Source organism: Suricata suricatta, chromosome 2, assembly GCF_006229205.1.
Source record: "Suricata suricatta isolate VVHF042 chromosome 2, meerkat_22Aug2017_6uvM2_HiC, whole genome shotgun sequence".
In the NCBI taxonomy this organism is placed as follows: Eukaryota; Metazoa; Chordata; class Mammalia; order Carnivora; family Herpestidae; genus Suricata; species Suricata suricatta.
Genome location: NC_043701.1, coordinates 47,886,584 through 47,897,626, shown reverse-complemented (window position 1 = coordinate 47,897,626; position 11,043 = coordinate 47,886,584).

Genomic DNA, 11,043 nt, shown 5'->3' with positions numbered 1-11,043 from the left:
AAAGGACAGCAGATGAAGGTGCATTATTGTTCAGCAGTCCAAAGTAAAAGATAAAAGCTGTGGGATGGGCAAGAGAAACTGGTGCAAGGAGAGCAAGAAAGATAAGGCTCCCAGACTGGTCACAGTGGCTTTAGCCATGGAAGGTTTCAATGTTGGCTGGACATTAGAATCACCTTTGGGCTTTTCTGAATCTGAACCTTGGAAGTGATAGTCTGTAGTTATCAAAGCTCCCCTGGGTGATCCTAATAGCCCCGGAAATCAGGACTACTGGGGAAGAGAAAGCATAAGCACACCCTAGCACTTTTAGGTACTCAGTAAATGCTATTAGTTGTAATTGACCTGAGATTGGGATTAGTAGGAAAAGATCTAGGTCTCTTAATTATCTTTAAATATAGATGATCCACACAGATTATCTACTGATGAACCCAACTTTTGGGAGTTTGGATATACTAACTACATAACTGGAGGCACCCTGCCATTTAGAAGGAAGAATGAGCCTCCAGATCATGGAGTCAACTACTTCCCTTTATGGGCCTTTCAGTTTTCTCTAGGCAAAATGAGTCCTGTATGGCTACCATGGATTTAGAGCAGACACAGGATGTTGCCTAGGAAATATACCACCTGTGTTCTCATTTTATTTTGATGCCAAGAGGGCTGTGATTGCACATTCCTTTGGTGTTTCACTCGGACAATGCTAACACATCCAGATCTGAAGGGCAAAGCTGCATTTCTTAATGATGGTCCAGGAACTTCATTGGAAGTTGACATTCCAGTTGTACATCTCTGGGATCAGTGACTGAAATTACTAAAAGGCAAGGTGCTGAGAGAAACAGGGCAATCGGGCCCAGTCTCACCTAGGTGTTACCCCACGAAACTACCAGGAAAGAAGTGTAAAGAGTTACAAGTTCTGTTTGCAGGCTCCAAAAGGTAAGCTTGCACGTTGAGTTCAGCCGGGGTGGGCGATAACCTTTGGAGAGCTCTGCCAGTTTTTGTCATCTAGATGGCCAGAACTGGTCAGATGGCTTTGGGAATCATGGTTGTTTAAGATCAGAGATAAAGTTCGGAGGTCCCAGTGACTCTGGAGGACATATGTACAAAAACAGCCCTCCACCTCCAAAGAGAGTTTCTAGAGTTCCAGGAAACTATAGCACTGCCTGACCAGGGTCTGCTTCTGAACTATCATCATATCCCTGAAAAGGAGTCACTGATTCTTCTTTCTGCAGGGGAAAGGTTATTTTTTAAGAAATAGATTTAGGGGTGTCTGGGTGGCTCAGTCGGTTAAGATTAAACTTCAGCTCAGGTCATGATCTCACCATTCATGGGTTCAAGCCCTGCATCGGGCTCTGTGCTGACAGCTCAGAGCCTGGAGCCTGCGTTGGATTCTGTGTCTCCCTCTTTTTCTGTGCCTCCTCTGCTCATGCTGTTTCTCTCTCTGTCTCTCAAAAGTAAATATATGTTAAAAAATTTTTTCAAAGAAATAGACTTAATTCAATATATACACAGTAGTTCTTGAAGTACCTAAGACATGGTAAAAATGTCTTTTCTCTGTTTTCATAGCCAGATGCTTGCATTTGCTAGGATGTCTGGATCAGATCAGAGGAGATAGAAAAGAAAGAAGAGGATTGAGTATACTGCAAATCCCAGCATACTACTCAGGTCATAAAACAGGCTGGGGGAAACAGGAAATGCCATTTGATCTGGAGACCCACACTTGATTTGGGCTCATGGTATAAAGTATGCATGCTCTTGCTCACTTAAAGGTACCAAGAGGAAAGTCAACTATGACCTTCTTAGGATAGACTGACCACTCTACCCCAGGTCTGATACTTTTGATAAACTAGACTTAACCATTTGGGCCTGGTGAAATTCTCACTCTTCTTTTATCCACAACAGGGTTTTAGGAAGATGTGACAAAAGGTCTTTTGCTGGTTTCATTGTGTTTCCCCATCTGTGGCGGAAACAGGCTTGTGGACAGCACAGTGGTAGCACCACGTGAACTTAGATGACTTCACAGGCCTATTTGAGGGTGGACATTTAATGACTATTCTGTTTTTATGTCACAGGATTGCTTCTCTCTTGGAGAGAATGGAGTGAGAGGTTTACACAGGCTCTGAGAAGCAGCAGAGGGGAATTCAGGGTTTTATCTGTGGCATGTACTGGTTTCCTGGACTATTAGTGGGGATGCCTATGTTGGACTCCTAATTTCTGTTTTTTCCAATGTTTATTTATTTATTTAGAGAGGGGGCACTCAAGCAATGGGAGGGTCAGAGAGCGTGGGAAAAAGAGAGAATCCCAAGCAGTCTCCGTGCTGACAGGGGCATGGGGCTCAATCTCATGAACTGTGAGATCATGACCTGAGCCGAAATCAAGACTCAGTTACTTAACTGACTGAGCCACCCAGGTGCCCCCTAATTTCTTGTAGTCTGCATTTTTTTTCTTTTTGGAAGGTAACATTGGTATTCACCATTAAGTAAATTTCAAGTCTACCAACTTTGCATTTCTTTTTTTATTTAATTTTATTTTTGAGAGAGAGAGAGAGAGACATCGTGAGCAGGGGAGGATCAGAGAGAGAGGGAGACACAGAATCTGAAGACAGCTTCCAGGCACTGAGCTACCTGTCAGCAAAGAGCCTGATGCCGGGCTCAAACCCATGAACCTCGAGATCATGACCTGAGCTGAAGCCAGACACTCAACTGACCGAGCCACCCAGGCACCCCCCAACTTTGCATTTCTTGTAACAGTGAACTGAGTTTCAAATCTACTTCCCATGACCCCTCTACTCCCAGCACTACTCAGGAATACTCTTCAAATTGGACTTTTTACCTTATTAGGATGGGATCCACCAAATTCTTTAAGGGTTATTAGAAATCTTTCAAGAGGCAGTTTCTGCTGGAGGATAGTCGAGAATTTATCTAAATATCATTTTAACAAAGTCCATGTATTTCTGAATGTGTGGTATATTTAGGTTTGCCTAGTGGTGGGTTGGTACTTGGCATTAGTGAAGGTTTCCCCATCTTCAGTGATCAACTGTGGATCCCTTAATTTTTCTCCTTCTCTGTGAAGCTAAGTCTCAGTGACATAAAGGTTTAGTTTGGTCCTTTTGCTACAGTGTAATTTTTAGACATTTTGCCTGAGTGAGTGCCTTAACTTAGTGTTTGAATGCTTTGTTGATGGACAATCTTGTTGCTTAAAGAAAGTTACCTTGGTTATTGGCTAATATACATGGTTTAGAACAAATTCAGTACCTTATTCCTTTCTTCCTTCAAAGTCAATTATTCTAGTATCAGGACAAAGAAACACATTCTTGGGAGAAAGGGTATGGGAAATAGCCTCATTTGGGGCTTGCTGTAGGCACTCTGCCTTTAATCCTATTCTTTTAGGCGATGTCTCATGCCCATCACACCGAGTCGTGAACGGCACAGGGACCTAACAGGGCAGTGTGGATGGGGTGAGGATAATTGATTTCCAAAACTTTGTGTATCAGTTACTTGGTACAGTAAAGTAGGTCAGCATATCTGTTGATTCTATGAAAAGTGAAAAATTAAGCTTCTTCATCTGGCTTATTTCAGAGGAAAAGATTTTATCTCAGGAGCTAAAAATGAGCTAAATTAAAATGAATATTCACCTAAGATCATTAAATGGCTTTCAAAGAGTTAAATATTTTTTTAAAGATTTTATTTTTTCTTGAGTCGTCTCTACACTGAACATGGGGACTGAACTTACCACCCTGAGATCCGGAGTCATGTGTCCCACCAACCAGTCAGCCCTGTGCCCCCCTCAGAGAGTTAAATCTTAACAGAGCACCTTCTCATATCAAGGATTTTATAAGCACTAGTTGTAAATATATGAAGGTTTGATATAAGCTGCCTTAATTTTATGTGCTTGGTGGGGACACAAAAAAGTTTTATTAAAAGGAAGTGTGTATTTTTATGTAAGCTCTACCCAAGGTGGGGCTTGAACTCGTGACCTGGAGATTAAGAGTCACATGCTCTACAACTGAACCAGCTAGACAACCCAGAAATTGTGAATTTTCAATTATGTGTTTGCTAATGATTTGCACTATAATTTGGGGAATATGTTTTTATATAAATAATTTGGACCTAACATGTACTGGAAATCCAGCTTTAGACTACCAGTAGGCATGTCAAGTAGTAATCTCTATTCTGTGCATTTGATTTTCCTACTGTTTCATTTCCGGACCAGGGAACCTCACCCGAGAGTGCTCTCAATAAAGGCCTTTTACATTTATTTCTGACCTTGGTTTTCTGTATCATCTCTGCGACTTCCCTGGCTCGTTCCCTCTGAGCCATGAAACCTCACCCTAGAGCTCTTTAATAAAGGGTCCTCTGGTCTTTTTTAAAAAAATAAATAAATAAAATTTTTTAAATGTTTATTTATTTTTGAGAGAGAGAGAGAGAGAGAGAGAGAGAGAGAGCACGAGCAGGGGAGGGGCAGAGAGAGGGAGACACAGAATCTGAAGCATCTCCAGGCTCCAAGCTATCATCACAGAGCCCATTGTGGGGCTCCAACTCACAGAGGACCAGATCATGAAGTGAGTAGAAGTCAGATGCTTAACCAACTGAACCACTCAGGTGCCCCCCCTTACTGTCTCTATAAAAAAGCCGGTCAAACAAAACAATCAACCTTTATGAATTTCCATTCTCATTGAACACAACATCAGTGATCTGTGTTTATTGTAAGTTCTGTGAAAGCTGCAACATTGGGTTTTGCTTTTACTTGAAAGAAATTTCAACTCTTCATCTGGGAGAGCAGAATGAACACTTCTTAAAACAGCCCAGGGGCACGTGGGTGGCTCAGTTGTTTGAGTCTAACTTTGGCTCAGGTCATGATCTCACTGTTTGTGAGTTCGAGCCCAGCATTGGGCTCTGTTGTCAGCACAGAGTCTGCTTTGGATCCTCTGTTCCCCTCTGTCTCTGCCCAGTACCTGTGATGTGCTCTCTCTCTCTCTCTCTCTCTCTCAAAAATAAAAATAAACATAAAAAAAAAACAACTCAAATGGGAGTAGATCCAGATTCATAAAAACATGGTTGCTTCCTCAGCAACAGAAAGGGTAACCTGATGATGTAGCGGAAAAGGTGTAGACTTTGAAACTTGGAAAATCCTGAGTTCAATTCCCGTTTTACCACTTACTATCTGCGTGTGTAAATCAACCTCCTAAACCTCAGGTCCTCTTTGAGGAAGAATGCCTACCAAGCTCCAGTGGAGAAAGGAATGTAAAACTGACAGCAATGCTACTTACCTCCCTGCCCCCCACTCCCTAAAGACGGAGCCATTAGTAACACACATCCGTCTAACAATTCTTGTACCTGAAGATAAGGTAAGAAGCTTTACAGTGCAGGCTGTATCAGCAGGGATAATCTTCCCTGGAGGAGATGTATACCTAAAATCTTCTTGGAGTGAGAATTGCAAATTGTATCACTACATAGATAGGTTAAAAGTCCCGTGTGGACCATTTTGAAATTTGGGAATATCAAGGTGATGTGAGACACAGCAGCTGGTGCAAAGACCTTAAAAGCCCTGGTTGGTTCTGCATAGCGAGTTGTTGGGTGAAAACTACACAGGAAAGCAGGGGGTTCAGCGAAGAGGCCAGAGCCGCTTTTTGGATATGGGAGGCCTTCCTCTCTTCCCTTTTCTCAAGGATCCTGAGGTAATTTTCAGAGAATCAGGTTGGGTGTTTGGGCCCCGGGATGAATTCCGATCTTGCTCTCTTCCTCACCCTCTTCCAGGCCTACGTCTGGCCCTGAAAACCCCGTCTTCTATTCTTTTCCTTCCACACACAGCTAGATCTGTGCTTTCCAAACACTTGCATGGTTCTCACAATAAAGACAATCATGAGGGGTGACGGGTTGGCTCAGTCGGTTAAAGCATCTGACTTTGGCTCTGGTCATGATCTCACGGTTTGTGAGCTTGAGCCCTACATCAGGCTCCACACTCTCTGTCCCTCTCTCTCTCCCTTTCTCTCTGTACCTCGTGGGATTCTCTCTCTCTCCCTCTTCCTCTGCCCCTCACTCTCTCTTTCTCTCTCTCTCTCTCAAAAATAGATGATGAAAAAAAAGTTTTGGAAAAAAAAAGAAATATTATCTAGTATGTGCGTGTGTGTGCACACACACCCTGAAAGAAAAGTTTGCTAAAACAATATTTATACTTACTCATATACTCTGATTCTATTCCATTCCAAAACATGCTGGTAACCCACTAAATTTCTTGGCTCATTAGAGGGTCTTGACCCTCAATTTGAAAAGCACTAGTTTTAGATGATTTCTCCTCAGTGATACTGGCATGTTAGAGATTTATATACTAGAGGGCAGCCTCAGATTAACCTTCCCTGCCCATGCGACCTCCAGCCTTACCCCAAATCGCGTCTAGGCTGTAACAGGCCCACAGAGGCTGGCCTGGACTTAACTAGGTGTTTGGGGGTCATTCATATACTTTCTATAGTTTTGAGAGCATCAGAAGGTTCCAGACTGGACTTCTTGCTCCATTCTCAGGGTACAGCTGATTTGGATCAGAAAGCTATGGCCCCATGGCCATAAGGAATTTCTTTAGGGCTTGACTTTTTATAGAGGAGGAAACTGAGACCAGGAAGGGTAAGTTAATGATCTTAAGTCAGAAAAAGAGAGAGTTGGGGTGCCTGGTGGCTCAGTAGGTTAAGCATCTGCCTTTGGCTTAGGTCATGGTCTCATGGTTGGTGAGTTCAAGCCCTGCATCAGGCTCTGCACCGACAGTGAGGAGCCTGCTTGGAATTCTCTCTGTCTCCCTCTCTCTCTGCCCCTCCCCTGCTTGCATGCCCTTTCTCTCTCTCTCTCTCTCTCTCTCTCTCTCTCAACATAAATAAAGAAAAACTAAAAAAAAAAAGACAGAGAAAAAGGAGAGGGGTGCCTGTTTGGCTCAGTTGGTAGAGCATGCAACTCTTGATCTCAGTTGTGAGTTCAAGTCCTACATTGGGTTCCACACTAGGCGTGAAGCCTACTTGGGAGGAAAAAAAAAAAAAGGACAGTATTGATCACATTTGAACTAACCTTAAAGGCTGGTCCTTATATCCTTGTCTTAATCCTTTATAACAAGTCCCAAAACTTACCTTATCAGCTCCTTTTGGGCTGCCGAATAATTGGCCTGACTAGATCTGAAAGTTGAGGCCTATAGGGAGTGTATTTTCTATTTTTTGATATTTGCAATATAGTGCTTCAAAAATTTCACTTAGTTTTTATTTCTTATTTTTTCTTCTTTAGTATTTTACTTCCTGGGCTTGATGCTAGATTTTAAACACTCAATATATAGATTCTTTTTTTTTTTTTTCCTTTTTTAAGTTATGTCTATTTTGAGACAGAGAGAGAGGTGGGTGGAGAGAGAGAATCCTAAGCAGGCTCCACACTGTCAGTGAGGAGTCAGATGTGGGGCTTGAACTCATGAACTCTGAGATCATGACCTGAGCCAAAATCAAGAGTTTGATGCTTAACCAGTTGAGCTACCAGGCATCCAGATTCTTTTTTCTTTAAGTATTTTAGGACAATGCCTACGGGTGCCTGGCTGGCTCACTTGGCAGAGCATGTAGCTCTTGATCTTGGGTTGTGAGTTCAAGCCCCATGTTGGGTGGGTGTAGAGATTACTTTTAAAAAATATAAAAAACCCCACAAATAGTGCCTAGGACATGAATGTCCTTAATAAATATTTGATGAATGAATGGCTAAATAAACATCACACTTGTAAATAAATTATTTTTATTTTTTATTTTATTATTATTTATTTTTAAAGCAGAGCAGGGCCTTGAACGCAAGTCATTTGGCCCCAGAGTCTGTGCTCTTTTTTGTTTTTTAATTAATTAATTTATTTTTGAGAGAGAGATAGAGCACAAGCAAGGGAGGGGCAGAGAGAGAGAGAGGGAAGAGAGAATCCCAAGCAGGCTTCATGATGTCAGTGTAGATCCTGATATAGGGCTTGATCCCATGAACCATGAGATCATGACTTGAGCTGAACTCAAGAGTTGGATGCTTAACCAACTTTTTGTTTTTAAATAATTGCCTTAAAAATTTTAATATGTTAACTAAATGAGTAAAATAAAAGTTTTGCCTGTTGAGTATTCACACATAGAGATTCATGTCAGAAAAAACTCATCATCCCCTGAGACTCCTTTAGCTGTCCCTTTATAGTCATACTAACTCCTAGCCCTGGAAACCACTGATCTGTTCTCTTTGTTTCTCCCGTCAGTCCTGTTTATGTACTTGGCTTTATGTATTTTGAAGCCTTATTAAGTGTATACACACTTAGAATTATGTTTTCTGGTGAATTGACCCCTTTTTCATGATAGAATGTCTCTGTTTATCTCTGGTAATTTTCTCTGCTCTGAAGTCTATCTTTCTGATATCAATATTTCTAGCCCAGCTTTCTCTTAGTTAGTGTTTTTGTTTTGTTTCTTTTTACTTTCAATTTGCCTGTATCCTTATATTTAAAGTGAGTTTCTTATATATTGTGAATAATTTGATAAAAATTTTTAAAAATCTGTTTTGACAATCTGTCTTTTCATTGTCATGCCTAGAAAATTACATTTAATGTAATCATTGATATGCTTGGATTTATGTCTACCATATTTTATGTATTTTATGCTTTTTCCCTTCTCTCTTCACTCCTTTATTTCCCCTTTCCTACTTTCTTTTGGGTTATTTGAAAAATTTTTCATATTGCATTTTAATTTATCTAGCTTGATTTTTTTACCACATCATATACCTCTTTGTATAGTTATTTTGGTGGTTGCTCTAGTGATTACAATATACACAATTCTTCACAATCAACTTTTACGTTCTGTTAATATTTTATCACTTAAATATTTTATCACTCTAAGCAGAATGTAGAAAATTTCCCAGCTAGTTCCTCCCCTTTGTATGATTTGTTTTATGTATTATACCTATATAAATTGAAAAACTCATCATAAATGCTTATATTTGTAATTTATGTTTAAATACAAGTTATATTTATAATTTTTGCTTTCAGTCATCAAACATATTTTTAAAAACTCAAGAGAATAATCTACTACAATGATCCAGATAATTAAAATTTCCACTGCTCTTTCTTCACTTTTTTGTGTTCTGAATTTCCTTTTACTATCATTTCCCTTATGTGTAAATAATTTACTTTAGCAATTTTAGCTGATCTGCTAGCAAGAAATTCTCTTAGTTTTCTTTCATCTTAGAATACAATTTATCTTCATTCCTGAAGGATATTTTTGCTGGATATAGAATTCTTGATTGATGATTCTTTTCTTTCAGCACTTAAAAAATATGTTCTACTTGTGTCTTGCCTTCTTAGTTTCTGATGAGAAATCTACAATAATTTGAATTATTATTCCCTTGTAGGTAGTGTGCCATTTCTTCCCCCCGCCCCCTCCCCCCTGGCTATTTTCAAGACTCATTGCTTTTAGTTTTCTGTAGTTTTATCATGTTGGATATGGATATGGATTTCTTTGATTTTATCCTATTTAAGGTTTACTGTGCTTGAATCTGTAGGTGTATGTCTTTCACTTTATTTGGGACATTTTCAGTCATTATTTCTTCAAATGTTTTTCCTTCACTATACTCTTTTTCCTCTCCCTCTGGGACTCTGATGGCATGAATGTTAGACCTTTTGGTATTTGTTCCACAAGTTCTTAAAGCTCTATTAATTTTTGCCATATTTTTTCTTTCTGTTGTTTATATTGGATATTTCTTGATCTGTTTTCAAGTTTACCAACTTTCTTCTGCTATCAAGTTCTTGTCTTGGGTTTTAAATTTGATAATTTTTTTAAGTTCTAAAATTTCCATTTGTTTCAGCTTTATATTTTCTATGTCCTTGCTGAAATTTTCTATGTTTTCTTTTGGCTCACATTGTTTATTTCTTTGAGCATATGTACTTTAATTTCTGAAATTTAAATTCTTTTTCAATAATTCCAACAGCTGTTAAATCTTGGGGTTCATATTGCCTTTTCTCACATGAGTTGAGGTTTTTTTAGTTCTTCAGATTTTAAGCAATTTTGGATTGTATCCTGGATATTATTGTTTTGTATCAGTCAGTCAATCTGGTTGTGCTTGGGTCCCAAGTCCTGACTAGTCTTATGTGGGTTGTGGTTTCAATGTCAGTTCCATTCTCAGAGCCCCTGTAGGGCTATTTAGATCTGTCTCACACGTGTGCCACCCAGTGGCCAGCCTGGCACCTGGGCAGTGGACTACATATTTAGTTCAGTTCTCAAAGTTCTTCATAAGCTGTGTAGGATCAAATCCACACATACACAGGGTAGAAGTGAGCCCAGGAGTTCTAAAAAGCTTTAAGGTATCACTTTCCCAACCTTGACTCTCTCTGCAATCTGTCTTTTTTTTTTTAACACTTATTTATCTATTTATTAATTAATTAATTTATTTTTGAGAGACAGAGTGAGACAGAGCATGAGTGGGGGAGGGGCAGAGAGAGGGAGACATAGAATCAGAAGCAGGCTCCAGGCTCTGAGTAAACAGTCAGCACAGAGCCTGACGTGGGGCTCGAACCCATGAACCGTGAGATCATGACCTGAGCTGAGGTCGGACACTTAACCGACTGAGACACCCAGGCACCCCTGCAATCTGTCTTGAAAGTTCCCTGAAGCTCACTTTTTTAGTCCTCTGACCAGAAAGTTGTTTATTTATCTGAGTTTACCATATACTTCTAATGACTGTGCTAGTAAGCAACAAGAGAGAGAGACAGAAATAATGTATTGGGAGTTCATACCATCCCCTTTAGACCTTAGTTTCTTGCATCTGGGAGAATCTTCATCAGGTTTTTAAATGCCTGTAGGCTTCTGCTGTTGCCACAGTGACTGACACAACTATTACTACTATGGATTCTCCTGGGGCGGCTGGGATATGAGAAGATGGAGAAAATAAAAGCCAAAAAAGAAAAATCGGGGGATTTCTTCATTTTTCTCTGGGAGTTATGAATCCCCTTTTCTGTTTCTCAAGCCACAATATAGTGCTTGTCCTGAAGCTCTCCTTATCAGTGCCCTGGTGCCACTTTGGGTTCAGG